Source organism: Mustela erminea, chromosome 2 (assembly GCF_009829155.1).
Source record: "Mustela erminea isolate mMusErm1 chromosome 2, mMusErm1.Pri, whole genome shotgun sequence".
In the NCBI taxonomy this organism is placed as follows: domain Eukaryota; kingdom Metazoa; phylum Chordata; class Mammalia; order Carnivora; family Mustelidae; genus Mustela; species Mustela erminea.
In genome coordinates, this window is record NC_045615.1 from 85,851,144 (window position 1) to 85,865,639 (window position 14,496).

Sequence of the window (14,496 nt, forward strand, 5' to 3'; positions counted from 1 at the left end):
ATAGATTATCCTTCACCCCACCCCAATATTTCATTAGACAAAATGTTATGAAATTATCCTGACAGCTCACTTGTAAACTTCTTTGTTCCACTTCATTAATCTTAAACTTATCCTTTTTTAATATTTGTATGAATGAAAGCATAGATAGTTATCATTTTTAAGAAGATACAATCATTCTGCACATATTATCTTCATTTTATCATTATTTTTCTCTCCTTACCCTTGCAATTGGAAGTATCTATTGACAGAAATAAACTAAAAAATATTTTATCTGCTCTGAATTTTTCTTGAGTATTCAGTTTCCTTAATCATATTTTTAAAATTGAAGAACATCCTTTTAGAATGTTTACTGCTTGGGGCACCTGGGTGGTTCAGTGGGTTAAGCCTCTGCCTTTGGCTCAGGTCATGATCTCAGGGTCCTGGGATTGAGCCCTGCACTGAGCCCTGCATCAGGCTATCTGCTCAGCAGGGAGCCTTCTTCCCCTTGCCCCCAACCCCTGCCTGCCTCTCTGCCTACTTGTGATCTCTGTCTGTCAAATAAATAAATAAAATCTTTAAAAAAATTTTAAAAAGAATGTTTACTGCTTGAGTTTACATGTGAAATCAAATATACCTATAGACTATTCAACATACCTAAGAATTTTGGGGACAGTCTTTGAGGAAATGGCTTTTTTTAACATACTGTGTTTCACTAGGTCTACCTGCATCAAAATCCACTGTAATGCTAATGAAGATTCATCCAGAATTTGAATTCAGAGATTACAGGGGTAGAAAACTGCATGGATTTCAATGAAACTTTTGCATAGTAAAGGTTAAGAATTATAACCTTAATCTCTTTCCATAATTCAAATTCAGATATGTAGTCTAGAAACATTGCCTACTTAAGGAATATTCTTTTATAATAAAACCTCTAACAATATATTAAATAAAAAATTCTGGAATAAGTGAAACTAAAATTGTCAAATTTCCTTCCCCAGGAAAGGGAATTTTACAGATAGCATAAAGTTATAAAAATGTTTTAGATTCTGAGCTCTTAGTGTTTTGTAATATTTATCTCTGAAGTAACTAGTAAAAAATAAGTAGTGTTTATGACTCACATATCTGGCCTTGTTCTAAGTGATTTGTGTATAGCAGTTTTCTTAGTCTTCATTGCTATCCAGTGGGCTTGGTTCCTGTATTATCCTTGTTTTATGGTGGGGGAAGCTGAAGAACAGAAAGTTTAAGAAGCTTACCAATCAAAACAAAAGTACACAGATGTCTCCCTAGCTCTCCCATGTGTGCTCAGTGCCCCAGTGGAATAACATTTAAATGATCTATTTATTATGCATATAGGGTCTACTATGTGTAAGTTAATTATAATGGATTATACATTTGAAGGCTTTTTTTTCCCACTTTGAAATGTACTAAATTTATTTATTTATTTATGATTTGGTGCTTTGCATTTTATGTTTATTTGTTATATATGTGTGTGTGTTATATTTATGCAAATATATATTAATTTTTTTCCAAGGAGAAGTAAATTATATTGTTTTGTTAATTAATCAATAGCAGGGTTGGTCATTGATAGACTTTTTTTTAACATCTTAATTTAATTTTTTTTTCAGTATTCTAAATTTCAAGGAATTTATTTTCAAAGAAGGTTCCTTATTAATATTCATGATCATGAAGTCATTTCTAAGTTTTCAGAACATTATCCTTGTTGGAGGCTTTTTGAATATCTATGTTTTTAAATTATATGTATATAGGGGCGCCTGAGTGGCTCAGTTGGTTGGACGACTGCCTTCGGCTCAGGTCATGATCTTGGAGTCCCGGGATCAAGTCTCACACCGGGCTCCCAGCTCCATGGGGAGTCTGCTTCTCCCTCTGACCCTCTCCTCGCTCATGTTCTCTCTCACGGTCTCTCTCTCAAATAAATAAATAAAATCTTTAAAAAAAATAAAAATAAAAATAAAAATAAATTCTATGTATATAAAACATACGTAAAAAAGAAAAAGAATTGTCTGAAAACAGCACAAGTATAGTTAGTTTGTAATAGTTTTACAATAAATGTTCTTATCTTTATATTTATTTTGGAGCTAGTAATATGCTCATAAAAAGTATTCGAAAAATATGTCTTAGGTTATTTTCTTATCCTTCTTCCCAAGACATTAATTCAAGTAATTGATTTACCAGATTTATTTAAAACATTGATGTATTTATTTTTTATTTTGAATGAAATGTTGTAAAATTTAGTTTGAGAGTGACCTTTTAGTAAAAGTGGGTATGAAAAAGGCACAGGTGATATGGTAAGGGGAAAGCCTTTTGATTTTTTTTTTTTTAATTTTTTTTTTATTTCCAGCATAACAGTATTCATTATTTTTGCACCACACCCCGTGCTCCATGCAATCCGTGCCCTCTATAATACCCACCACCTGGTACCCCAACCTCCCACCCCCCGTCCCTTCAAAACCCTCAGATTGTTTTTCAGAGTCCATAGTCTCTCATGGTTCACCTCCCCTTCCAATTTCCCCCATTTGAATTATATCTGAGGAAGGAGGAGAGGTTAGAAGACATTAACAGACAAGGTATAAATTACAAGGTCCAAAGAACACGAGAAAGAGAGCAGTGAAAATATTTCAACTTAATCAGCATTGTTGTGGAAAAAATCGGAATTGTTATAAAAAATGTAAAATAACACATATAACACTTGAAATAGTTGTTGCATCTTAAAATAGAAGCTTATGTTTTGTTAAATTAAGCATTAAATAAACAAACATAGATTTTGAAAAGAATCATGATTGTTTCCACTTTTTTTTTAATAAGCAGAAATCATTGTGGTTTTATAATTTTTCCAAATTCTACTGAACTAAATATTACAGTCTTAATTAAAAATCAATGAATAAAAGATTGGTACTGTCAATCACATATGAAATCACTTCAACTTTCAATTGATATCCAATAAAATCTTTCTGGAACCAAAGAAGATTTTTCAAATACTTTAATATAAATGAATGACCAGTTGGCTTAGAAGCCTGCCTCCATGGAGACTAAGAAAAATTAAAGGAATTGAAAGGCCTTTAAATCCAAGGGCTCTGGCTAGTGAGGCTATATAGTCCTTTCTCTCTATAGTCCTGAGGTTTATTTAACTGTCTAAAGATTTACTTCCAGAGTCCCATTCTCCTTTAGCAGCTGCATTATTAAAGGTAGGCATTTTTCTGTCATCTACAGTAAAAAACGTGATATACTACTGACTGCTTAATATTGAGTGCTTTTTGCTGCCTGTTGTATAGAGAGGACATATCTGACTTAATTCATTGAACTTAATATGATCTAGGTACCATAATAACCCCTCCACATATATGTACCTCGTTCACCCATCCCAGCAACTCTGTGGACATGTTACGAATTATGATCTTATTTGGTTTTTCAGTTATTTTACAGATTTCAGGTAACATGCCAATGCAAAATACTTTATATTGGTGGATCCAGGATTCAAACTGAGGATGTCTGACTCCACAGGGTGTTTTTTAAGTTTCTATAGTTTTTAAGTTTCATCATTTTTTTTTAAGATTTTATTTATTTATTTGTCAGAGAGAGAGAGAGAGAGGGAGAATACAAGCAGGCAGAGCAGCAGGCAGAGGCAGAGAGAGGAGGCTCCCGCTGAGCAAGGAGCCTGATGTGGGACTTGATCCCAGGACTCCGGGATCATGACCTGAGCCGGAGGCAGCGGCTTAACCAGCTGAGCCACCCAGGCATCCCAGTTTTCATCATGTTTTGAATGATCCACACGAAAAGCTAAATTCTTTTTATGTAATGATCCCACACATATGTATGTGCACGCACACATGTGCACATGTGCACACGCACCACACACACACACACACACACACACACAGACACTTACCCTTACTGCTTGGGATACATTTAGATACTTTCTTTTTATATTGTGTTCTATTCCATTCCATTCACTACATTTTTAGAAGTACTGATCTTGACCTACTGACAGATTTTGACTTGGGTTTTGACAAGCATTGTGCTACTGTCCCCTGCCTCTGCATCAGGACACTGGCATGTCAGGTTAAGGTCTCATTTATTCTTTATGATTGATAATGAATGGGGGGTAAAAACTAGGATGTCCAAAGTTAGATGTAATTAGTGACTAAAAATTACAAATAGACATTGTCTTTTTAATGTGTGTAAATATCAAATAAAAAACTTACTCGTTATACTCAAGTGCAGCTCTTCTTTCTAAATTCTCTTATTTGGTTGAGAAATTCATCAGTACATAACCATTATTCCAGTGATATCATAATCCTAGCCATTGTCTCAATAATATATTAGTTGCAAATTGTTTGCTCTACTTTTTTAATCATTCATGCAGATAGTATCTTTTCCTCATTCACTGAGGATTCACTAGCTTAAAATTTACTTTTCTTTTTTGGTCAAGTGTACTACTTCCTGAGAGACTTTTCAAAATCTAGTTTTTCTATCTTTCTTTAATTCATCCATAGTGATGTTGCCAAGTTACTTATTGCTTACTTACTGCTTACTTACTTACTTACTGCTTATTTCACTCCTATTTCCTAATTTAAGCAAGAATTCCTTATCAGTTGTTGAAGACCTGCCTAAGTGTCTATTATTTCAACTCTATTGGCCATTAATTCCCTACATCCCTGTTAACAATACATCTTTCATTGTGTCTTTCTTTAATTGTATATATATATATACATATAATCTCTGCATCCTTTATTTGCCCATGTATTTTTTTCTTCTATAACTCAATGAACCACAATATCCACAAACATAGCCAACAGAAAATGTAAGGGATTTACTTGTCCAAGAGATTAATGAAAGATCACTATGGGTATTTAAAAGCTTTGATAAGGTCTTTGTGTATAAAATAGTCATTAGCTATGAGATGTTTACAGCTTTTATTGAGAAAGATAGGGAGAGAAAGCTGACAGAAGAAAGAGTACAGAGGAAATTAACAATGCTCTGCATAAAAATGTGAAGTGGAAACAAATACTGCCAGTTAATAAAACCTTACATGTAAGTTATATCAGAAAGAAACATGTATTGACACTTTTTTTTTCAGACAGAGTATGCTATACTTTTACAACACAATTCAAAAATGAGGAAAATATACCCTGCATAACCTCTGTAGGTTATGAACTATGTTTTCAAAAAGCTGAGGAAGATTAGAATAAAGAGAGTTTTTGGAAAGTTTTGGAGAGTTTTTGAATAAGGTGTTTTGAATAGAAATGAATTTCTCCATAAGGATCCCATCTTAACTTCTTCAAAATAAGGGATTATTCTCTTCTCTGTGTGACATTTTACTGTGATTCATTGTTTTACAGCATTGTTTTCACAATGCTGCAAAAAATTATAAGATACTAAAAGAGGGAGCTGCATCAAAAGATTTTGTTATCCTGTTATAATTTCATTTCACCAAATCTCCTGAAATTTATATTGAGTAAAAAAGTTAAGTTCAACTTTGCTTATTTGCCTTTTTACTTTTTATTCTATTTGTAAGTTCTGCTTATGCATTGGACTCATTTTGTGCCAAAAGTTCTTCTAAAGCCTTTAAAATATAAATTTAACCTAAGTGAAAAATGTCTTTCTATTGTCAAACTATTTGGGTATATGAAGTTAATTCCTGATTTTCACAGTATCATATCCAATATTTAAGCAACGCAAAATATGAAGAAATTGTTCTTAGTGTTGGGAAACACAGAAAAAAATTATATTTGTAAGTTATCAGTGAGAAAGACTTTAGAATGTATTGAGTAATATGCAAGTTGAGCAGTATTCTTAGTCCTTAATCCTTCATCCAGCATACCTTCCATGTACATGAACAGTATATATTCTCCTCACTTAAACTCATCAAGAAATGAGAGGCTATTTTTACTCATATTTTAATTGAAATGTTGAAATTTAACCAGCATACAGAAAAATGCACTTATCGTAAGTGTACAATTAAGAAAATTTTCACAATGTAAACACACAAGGCTAACCATGACACACATCAAAAAATAGAATGTTTGTTTTGTGAGATTAAAAGTCACTTATGGTTTGTCTCCCTCCCAATCCCATCTTGTTTCCTTTATTCTTCTCCTACCCACTTAAGCCCCCATGTTGCATCTTGCATGGAGCACGGGGTGTGGTGCAAAAATAATGAATACTGTTATGCTGGAAATAAATAAAAAAAAAAAAATAGAATGTTTGACACCTAAGAAGCTCTGTTATGACCCTTGCCAGTCACTTCTCAATGAAGTGTAACTGTTACTCTGAACTATAACAATGTAAATGGTTTTGACCATTTCAAACCTTATACATATAATGCCTTGTTTTTTTGCCTGAATTCTTTTGCTCAGTATTGTTTGAGTTGCATCTATTGTGTGTGTCTGTGCAGTAATAATTTTTTATTCTTATAACTTTCTAATATCCCACTCTTTGACTCCACCACTGTTTATTTGGCCAATCTAAAGTTCATGGAAATTTGAATTGACTTTAGTTTCTGGCTATTAAAAATAAAGATGCAATAGAGAATGCAGAAATAGAGCCATACAAATATGCCCAATTTAGTTTTGACAAAGGAGTAGAAGCAATTCAATGGAGGAGGAATAGTCTTTCCGATAAGTGGTGTTAGAACAATTGGACATCAACTGTCAAATAAAGAACCTTTACTGAACCACACCCTCTGTAGAAATTAACAAAAATAGACTAAACTGCCTGCTGCAACAAGAGTAATAAAATCTTCTGTATCTGAAAAAAAAATAGATTATGGACTTAAACATAAAATCATAAAACTCCTAGGAAAAAGAAAAATGACAAAATCTTTAGAACCTAGGTCTAGGCAAAGACTGCTTAGATTTGACATAAAAAGCATAAGTGATAAAAGGAAAATTCATAAAACTAGACCTCATGGTTTGCTCTGCAAAACAATCTGTTATGATGAAAGACAAATTACAGACAAGTAGAAAATATTTTCAAATAACATATCTGACAGAGGGCTGGTGATAACAAAAGTATTTAAATGACTCAAAACTTAACATTAAAAAAATAAGCAAAACAATTAAGAAATGGGCAAAGATGTATACACACTTCACTAAACAAGATATATAGAGATAAAATAAGCACATGAGGATATTAAACATAACTAGCCACTAAGAAAATTAAAATTAAAACTACAATGAAATATCAGTACATACATATCAGAATATGTAAAATAAAAAATAGTCATAACACAAAATGTCATTAAGGATGTACAGTCACAGGTCACTCATATGTTACTGGTGATAATGAGAATTAGTAGAGTCACCTTGGAAAACATTTTGTTAGTTGCTTATAAAAGTGAACATGTATTTCATGAACATGAATGTGGATTTCTGCTATGTATTGCCAAGAATGGAACTGCTGAATTATCAGTGTGTGTATGTTAAACTTTACTGGATGTTGATAATTTTTCAAAGTAAATATAAAAAAATTAAACCTTCATTATCAATGTATGTGCCAATGCCTTTGCATCCTTGTTAACATATGATGTTGTATTTTTCATTTTAGTCATGCTGATATGTGTGATAATACTATAATTTGAGTTTGCATTTCTTTGATCACTCGTGATGCTGTGTGCTTTTTCATATGTTCATTGTTTATTTAGATATCCTTTTAGCAAGTGTTGTTGAAGTATTTTGATCACCTTTTCTTTTGGTTTTTCTGCTTCTTTCTTTCTTATTCAAGTTGATACAAGGAATTAATTTAATTAAATATGGACTAACTTTGTCAGACACATGTATTATAAGTATATTCTTCAATTTTGTGGCTTTATTTTGTCTTAATATTTTGGTGAAGGGCAGTTCTAAATAATATAATCAAATTTATCATTGTTTCTCTTTATATTTAATGATTTTTGAGTACTTACACAAAATTTTTGCCTACCTCGCAGTCATAATCACATTACTGAGTCCTGGATGGTCATCAGGGTGCCTTCTCAGCTATATACCTTAGATCCTAGGGATTAGAATAGCTATAGTATTTATGCTCTGTTTTCAAGAAACATTCTACTTAATTTCTTAGTCTCCTTTGTTTAGCTTTTGGTTGCAGCCTATTGGCTTGAGGGGAAAAACAGAGCAACTGATTCAATTCTATGCTTTGCTTTTCTCACCAGGATCTTCATCCTCATAGTTTCTAATATTGTCCCACAAAACATCTCAAGTTTTTGTCTGTGTCTCTGCATTTTCATTTTGACCAGCTAGTGGACTCAGATCCTTAGCTTCTTCTATATACAGAATTGGCAAATGTCTCAGGAAAGATTCAGCTGCTCTCAGGCTAAAAGTCATCTCCCTTCTTTATGTTCATGATCCTGTCCTTTGAGGTCCTGGTTTCTTTAGAAGATGTCTGATGTCTTCAAACAGACAAGTAGATAAAATAATTTAAAAGAATATATAAATACACACACACACACACACACACTTTACTTAATATTTGCCTCTGGGAAATGCCTTTAATTTCTAGTCTATGGTACTTATTTGTCTCAGTTCTTGTTTATATTATAGGGTCCCAAACAAGTAAGGGTAATGCATACTCAGGCATAAAGTTTTATTTTTGTTTATTTCAAGTTTTTATTTAAATTCTAATTAGTTAATATATAGTGTTATATTGGTTTCAGGTATAGATTTAATGATTCATCACTTTCATGTGACATTCAGTGATCATCACAAATGCCCTTCTGAATATGCATTATCCATTTGGTCCATTTTCTATCCACCACCCCTCCAGGAACCCTCAGTTTGTTCTCTATAGTTAAGATTCTTATGTTTTACTTCCTCTCTCTTTTTTCTTCATTCTCATGTTTATCTGTTTTGTTCTCTAAATTCTGCATGACTAAATTACATGGTATTTGTTTTTCTCTGACTTATTTAGCTTAGTATAATGCCCTCTAGTTCTGTCCATATAGTTGCAAATAGCAAGATTTCATTCTGTTTTGATGGCTGAGTAATATTCTACTGTGTATATTTATCACCTCTTCTTTATCCACCTATCAATATATATATATTTGGGCACTTTCCATAATTTGGTTATTGTTGATAATGCTACTATAAACATCAGGGTGTTTGTGCTCTTTAGGATCAATATTTTTGTATTCTCTTGGTAAATACCTAGTAGTGCAATTGCTGGGTTGTAGGATAGTTCTATTTTAAAAGCATAAAGTTTTCTTGTGATCTGAATAGTTTCAGAAGCAAAAATTAAGTTATTATTTTGACAAGTATGCACTTACGTTTTGTGTTTTTATGTATGGGGTCAAGATAATGAATGACTGTATTAAATACATCTATACATTTACCATTGAAATATAACATCCCCAAATAATTCTCATTAGAGATTAGAGTAAAAAAAAAAAAAAAAAAGGGACTTTCTTTTATCTGATGGTATTGTATGAGTCATTTTATTGGAAAGTAAAATCTGCATAATTCATTTTTATTCCATTTTTTCACAAACTGATAAAGACACTGAGTTAATTTTTAGGTTTAAGAGTTTATGCTTAAAATAATTAATTATTTTTAGTAAATTTAACTATATGTCTATTATGTGTACTTTGCCCTTTAATCTTTATTTTCAAAGTATCAGCTGCATTCATGCTATTATAATCAATGTGATTGTATTTTGATTTACTTTATGAGCCTTTACAAGAACATTTTTAAACAATTTGACATCAGTTACTTAGAACAAGAAAATGTGTATTTCTATGGTTTCTTGAAAATTATACTAAATAAGTTTACCCAGTTGTCTAACCAAGAATTGTTTTACATTGCAGAATCTTTCAACAAAAATGCTCATTTTTAATCCAAATCAGAGTATTTCAAAAAGACTTGGACTAAATCGGAAAGACTTTCCAAAATATCTAAAGAGCCAGGACAAAATAATTATGTTTTCCTTTGCTTCTTCCAAATAAATGTAAGAAGTCACACAAAGTACCTGGCAGTAAGAAAGATGATAAATGTGATTTGCACATTTTCCTATCAACCAGACCTCAAACAAATGAAGATTATCTCTGTTTTTAAAATAAACATATTAACAAAATTCCATACAGTATATTTTATTTGGTTAATTATGTCTTTAAACAAACTGTTCTTTTGGACAGACTTACTGAAATGTGGTCAAATTAGGCCATCAGAGAAAAATGCTTTCTGGTTCCCTAAGTAGTTCCAACAGGTAGCTTTTTATATCCTTATTATCTTTTTGTTTGTTTGTTGTTTCTTAACACCCTTAAGCACTAATTAACATGGCAGTAAATCTATACTCATTTGTTCTTTCCAAAATTAGGCTTTTGTGGATTCCTGTGGCAATTTCCTTTTTAAAAAAGCTGAAAGCGATTATTCATTTTCACAAAACTTATGTATAATGGGTCTTAGAGGATGCAAGGTTTGTACGTGAAGTCCCGACTGAGTAAAATTTATCAATTCCTGCTTTGCTTTCCTATATTATAGCCATTAGCCACATGTGGATATTTAAATTAAAATTAATTAAAAGGAAATAAAAGTTCAGTTCTTCTGTACTACTAGCTACATCTCAAATCTTAGTAATGAGTTGGGGTTAGCTGCTAATACATAGGACAACACGTATATGGAACATTTTCATCATTAGAAAAATTTCTGTTGGATAACATTTGACTTGATAACATTTATATTGAAAATTTTCTGTTAAAATCGTGGCTTTATATGACAGCATTATACAAAATACAATTAGCCTACTCTTTCCCTCGTGTTTAACGGAGGGCTTTTTAGGTCGTTAAGAGTATATTTATAAATCTCAAAAAAACCAAAAACCAAAACAAAACAAAAAAACAAACCAGAAGCAACAAAATCACTCTTGCTAATTTGTCTTCTGAAAAATAATATTTAAGAACGGGGACCCCTGGGTAGATCAGTTGGTTAAGCATATGCCCTGGGCTCAGGTGGTGATCTTAGGGTCCTAGGATTGAACACTGTGGTAGGTAGGCCCTGATTAGCAGGGAGTCTGCTTCTCCCTCTGCCTCTGCCTCTTCCCACCACTCATGCTTGCTTTCTCTCACTGTCTCTATCAAATAAATAAATAAAATCTTTAAAAAAAAATTACTTCCCCAGGACTAGAAAACTCACTACCTTATGTTAGCATTTTTTCTAAGTTTCAAATTTTTCAGGAGAATGTATTTCTTTACATGTATTTGTACATGTAAAGTATTCTTTACATGTAATGGATTTCTTTACATTTATGGGTGCACACATACATACATTCTAGAAATTTTATCATCTTGGAAAGATTTCAGTATTTACCATTTTAGAAGCAGGGTGGATACCTAAATGGAGAAAATATCTTTATTATAATTAAGAGATTATGTTGAGTAATTTACCTGAGCACACAGGTTTTGTAGCTATTATAAAAGTATATAGAGCTTCCAAGGGACCAAAACCATATCTATTTTATCGTTAATGTCTTTATAAATACCTGTTCAAATAGCTATTGAGCACAACATACAAGGTTCTTTTTTCCCCATATATTCCTCTGATAGAAGATTCATTATTCACTCACTCAGACTTTTTTTTTCAACCAAAAAGTATATTTAAAATCACAGAGAAAGCATTGTGAGGGGTATGAATATTAAGTCAGATTTAGAACTATCTCTTGGAAGTCTAATAATTCCATATAGGTTAAGATCTGCAAACACACACATATACACAGAATTGAATGTAGGAAGAATTAAGTGCCATAACAAAGAATATATAAATAATATCTCTCTCTCTCCCTCTCTCTCTATATAGGGACACACATATATATACACATAAATATCTATATGTATGTAGATATATTGAATATGCATGTATGTACATGAATACATTTATGCCATCATCTTAAATTATATGTATATATTTTAACATATTGTCTGGCACAAAGAAAATATTCAAATAAATTCTACTATTATTACTTATATTACAAATTGAGAATTCAAAGATGAAGAGTTTATTTGTAGGTGTGTAACACAGCAGTCTTGTAGATTAAAAGGACTTATTTGAGCTGGGTACCTAAGAAGATGTCCAGCAGTTTATTAAAAATTGAACAATGACAGTGAGACAAGAAAATGTAGTAAATCTGTGGGAGTATTAAATACTATATTTTATCCATTCAAAGGGAATTATTTCAGTGGAAAATAAAATATGAGCTGAAACAACAGTAAATGTGCTTCTATAATATTAGAAGATAAAAAGAGGCTTGTTTTGCATTCAATTAAATCCTTCAAATGAAACAACTAACTGCTAGTAATTGCAACACACTCCTTCCTTGTAGATCTCCAAAAGCATAGGAGAGAATTTATCATTTATGTCTTTAATCCTTATCTTCATTCTATGTCTCTTACTCAGTGGTTTAAGAGAGACATTGAGGAATTATTTCACCTTGTCCTTAATATTGCATTAATTCTCAAGTCTTACTTAATCTGTGTTCTAACCCTATCTTGTCCCCTTCATCCTCACTACCTTATTGTATTTTCTTTTATCTCTTGTCCTAGTTCTCCTAACTACTAGCAGAATGCTCAGCTTTCTAAGTAAGTCTCCCTACTTCTATTCTTCCATCACTTGAATGTATTAGATAAATAGGTTTTGCAATGCTTATTCTGCTCTACCACAGCAGTGTAGAAGTAGGGCTGGATTAACAAATGCCCGAGAAATGTTAGCCTTCTTCCAGCAACAAGTTTGTTTTACTTTGAAGAATAACCAAGATAGACCACAACATTATTTTCAGAGCAACAGTATAGCAGAGTTCCCTTGTCTTCCTGTTCCAGATTTTGTAATCTGATGACTCCAATGTTGCACATGTGTACTGAAATGTGACAAGTATGGGCAGACACAAACTATTTCAGCCCAAGGAAGCCACCATTTGGGGGGATCCCTCATCTTTCATGGTAAACCAGGCATTTGGCCCTGTTCAGGGATAGTGGACTCATTCTTATTCTCTTGTTCAAATGCATTTTAACAATTTTATCTATTCCCTATGTAATAAAATTATCTTGGCAAAGAAGCACATGTGCTTGAGCTGTGGAACATGGTGTTTGACTAGAGTCTCAATTTTCAATATTACAAATGTACTGTCATAAATTTCTTGAGTTGGTGATACAAGTGAATTAAACCAGGGGTCAATTTTTTTAGGCATTATGGAGGGTATGAAAACCCACAGAAACAGTTATTGTTAACTTTTTATTTACAAATCTTAAAAAAAATAGTTTGTGTTGTCATTTCCCTTTAGATCTTTCTATAGTTCTCACCTAAACTATGAAACTCCTCACATGTTATGCACAGCTATCTGGCCTCAATAATTGTTTGAGCTGCGTTTCTAACAAATATGCAGGATTCTTTCTTTTCTCTCACATTTTGTGAGTCTGAGCCATTGCAAATCAGTTTCTTCTCCTAACAGTAGGCCTTTGCATACAATGCATCTCCTCTTGAAATGCTATCCTCTTTCTTTTGTAAATTCAACCACTATCCCTCACCCAACACCCTACTTTAGTTCTTACTAGAACAGGATCAATGTTGTCTTTTACTTTCTGGATGGCACTCAGTGCTTATGGTTATTGTAACAATTATCACTATATTGTAATATTTAGTAACACATGATTTAAATTGTCATTTACAAACCATTTCATGTTGTTTAAGATATTAGAAATTAATTAGCAGTTTCCAGTTTCTACTTTCTCTAACTAAAGGGCAAAAGGCTACTAGGTTTAAACTTTAGAAAACATAAATGAACTAGATATCAGCAAGCTCTACTTCTCAGCAGAGTCTGAAGAACTACATAACTTGGTTAAGAAAATATCTTTTCTAGCTGTTTAAAGAGAAGGTTGTAAGTAAGCCAATAAAGGAAGAATAATAACACGTACCATTGAGGATCACAGACTAAACTGATTCATTTCAAGAATAGAAGAATGCCACATTTAAAGCAGCAGCAGCTGGGAGGTGGAAGGAGAAGAAGGGAAAAGGAACAAGAATGGTAGGAGAAGAGGTAAGGTTATAAGCGAGAGAGGAAAATCTCCGTCTCTGCCTCTGTCTCTCACACAGAGAACACTCACCCCAACACATGTAACACCTAAAATTTGTAATTATTTTCTTTAAAAATAATTTTTGACACTAGAAATAAGAGAAATAGCATTCTTTGGAAGATGATATCCAGTCATCAAAGTCTTGGGAATATATGATATAACATTATGTGTTTAAGTTGGAAGTTAAGGCACTGCCAAAGTAGATTGCTGGTCTTCTTTCAAACGACACAGGTAAACAGGAAAGACATCAAAGACTATTTTTTTTTTTAAATTTAAAGATTTCATTTATTTATCTGATACAGAGAGAGAGAGGGAGCATGAGCAGGGGAGCAGCAGACAAAGACAGACAGAGAAGCAGGCTCCCCACTGGGCAGGTAACCAGACATAAGACTTTATCCCAGAACCCTGGGATCAGGAGCTGAAAGGAGACAAGCGTTTAAGCAACCATTCAG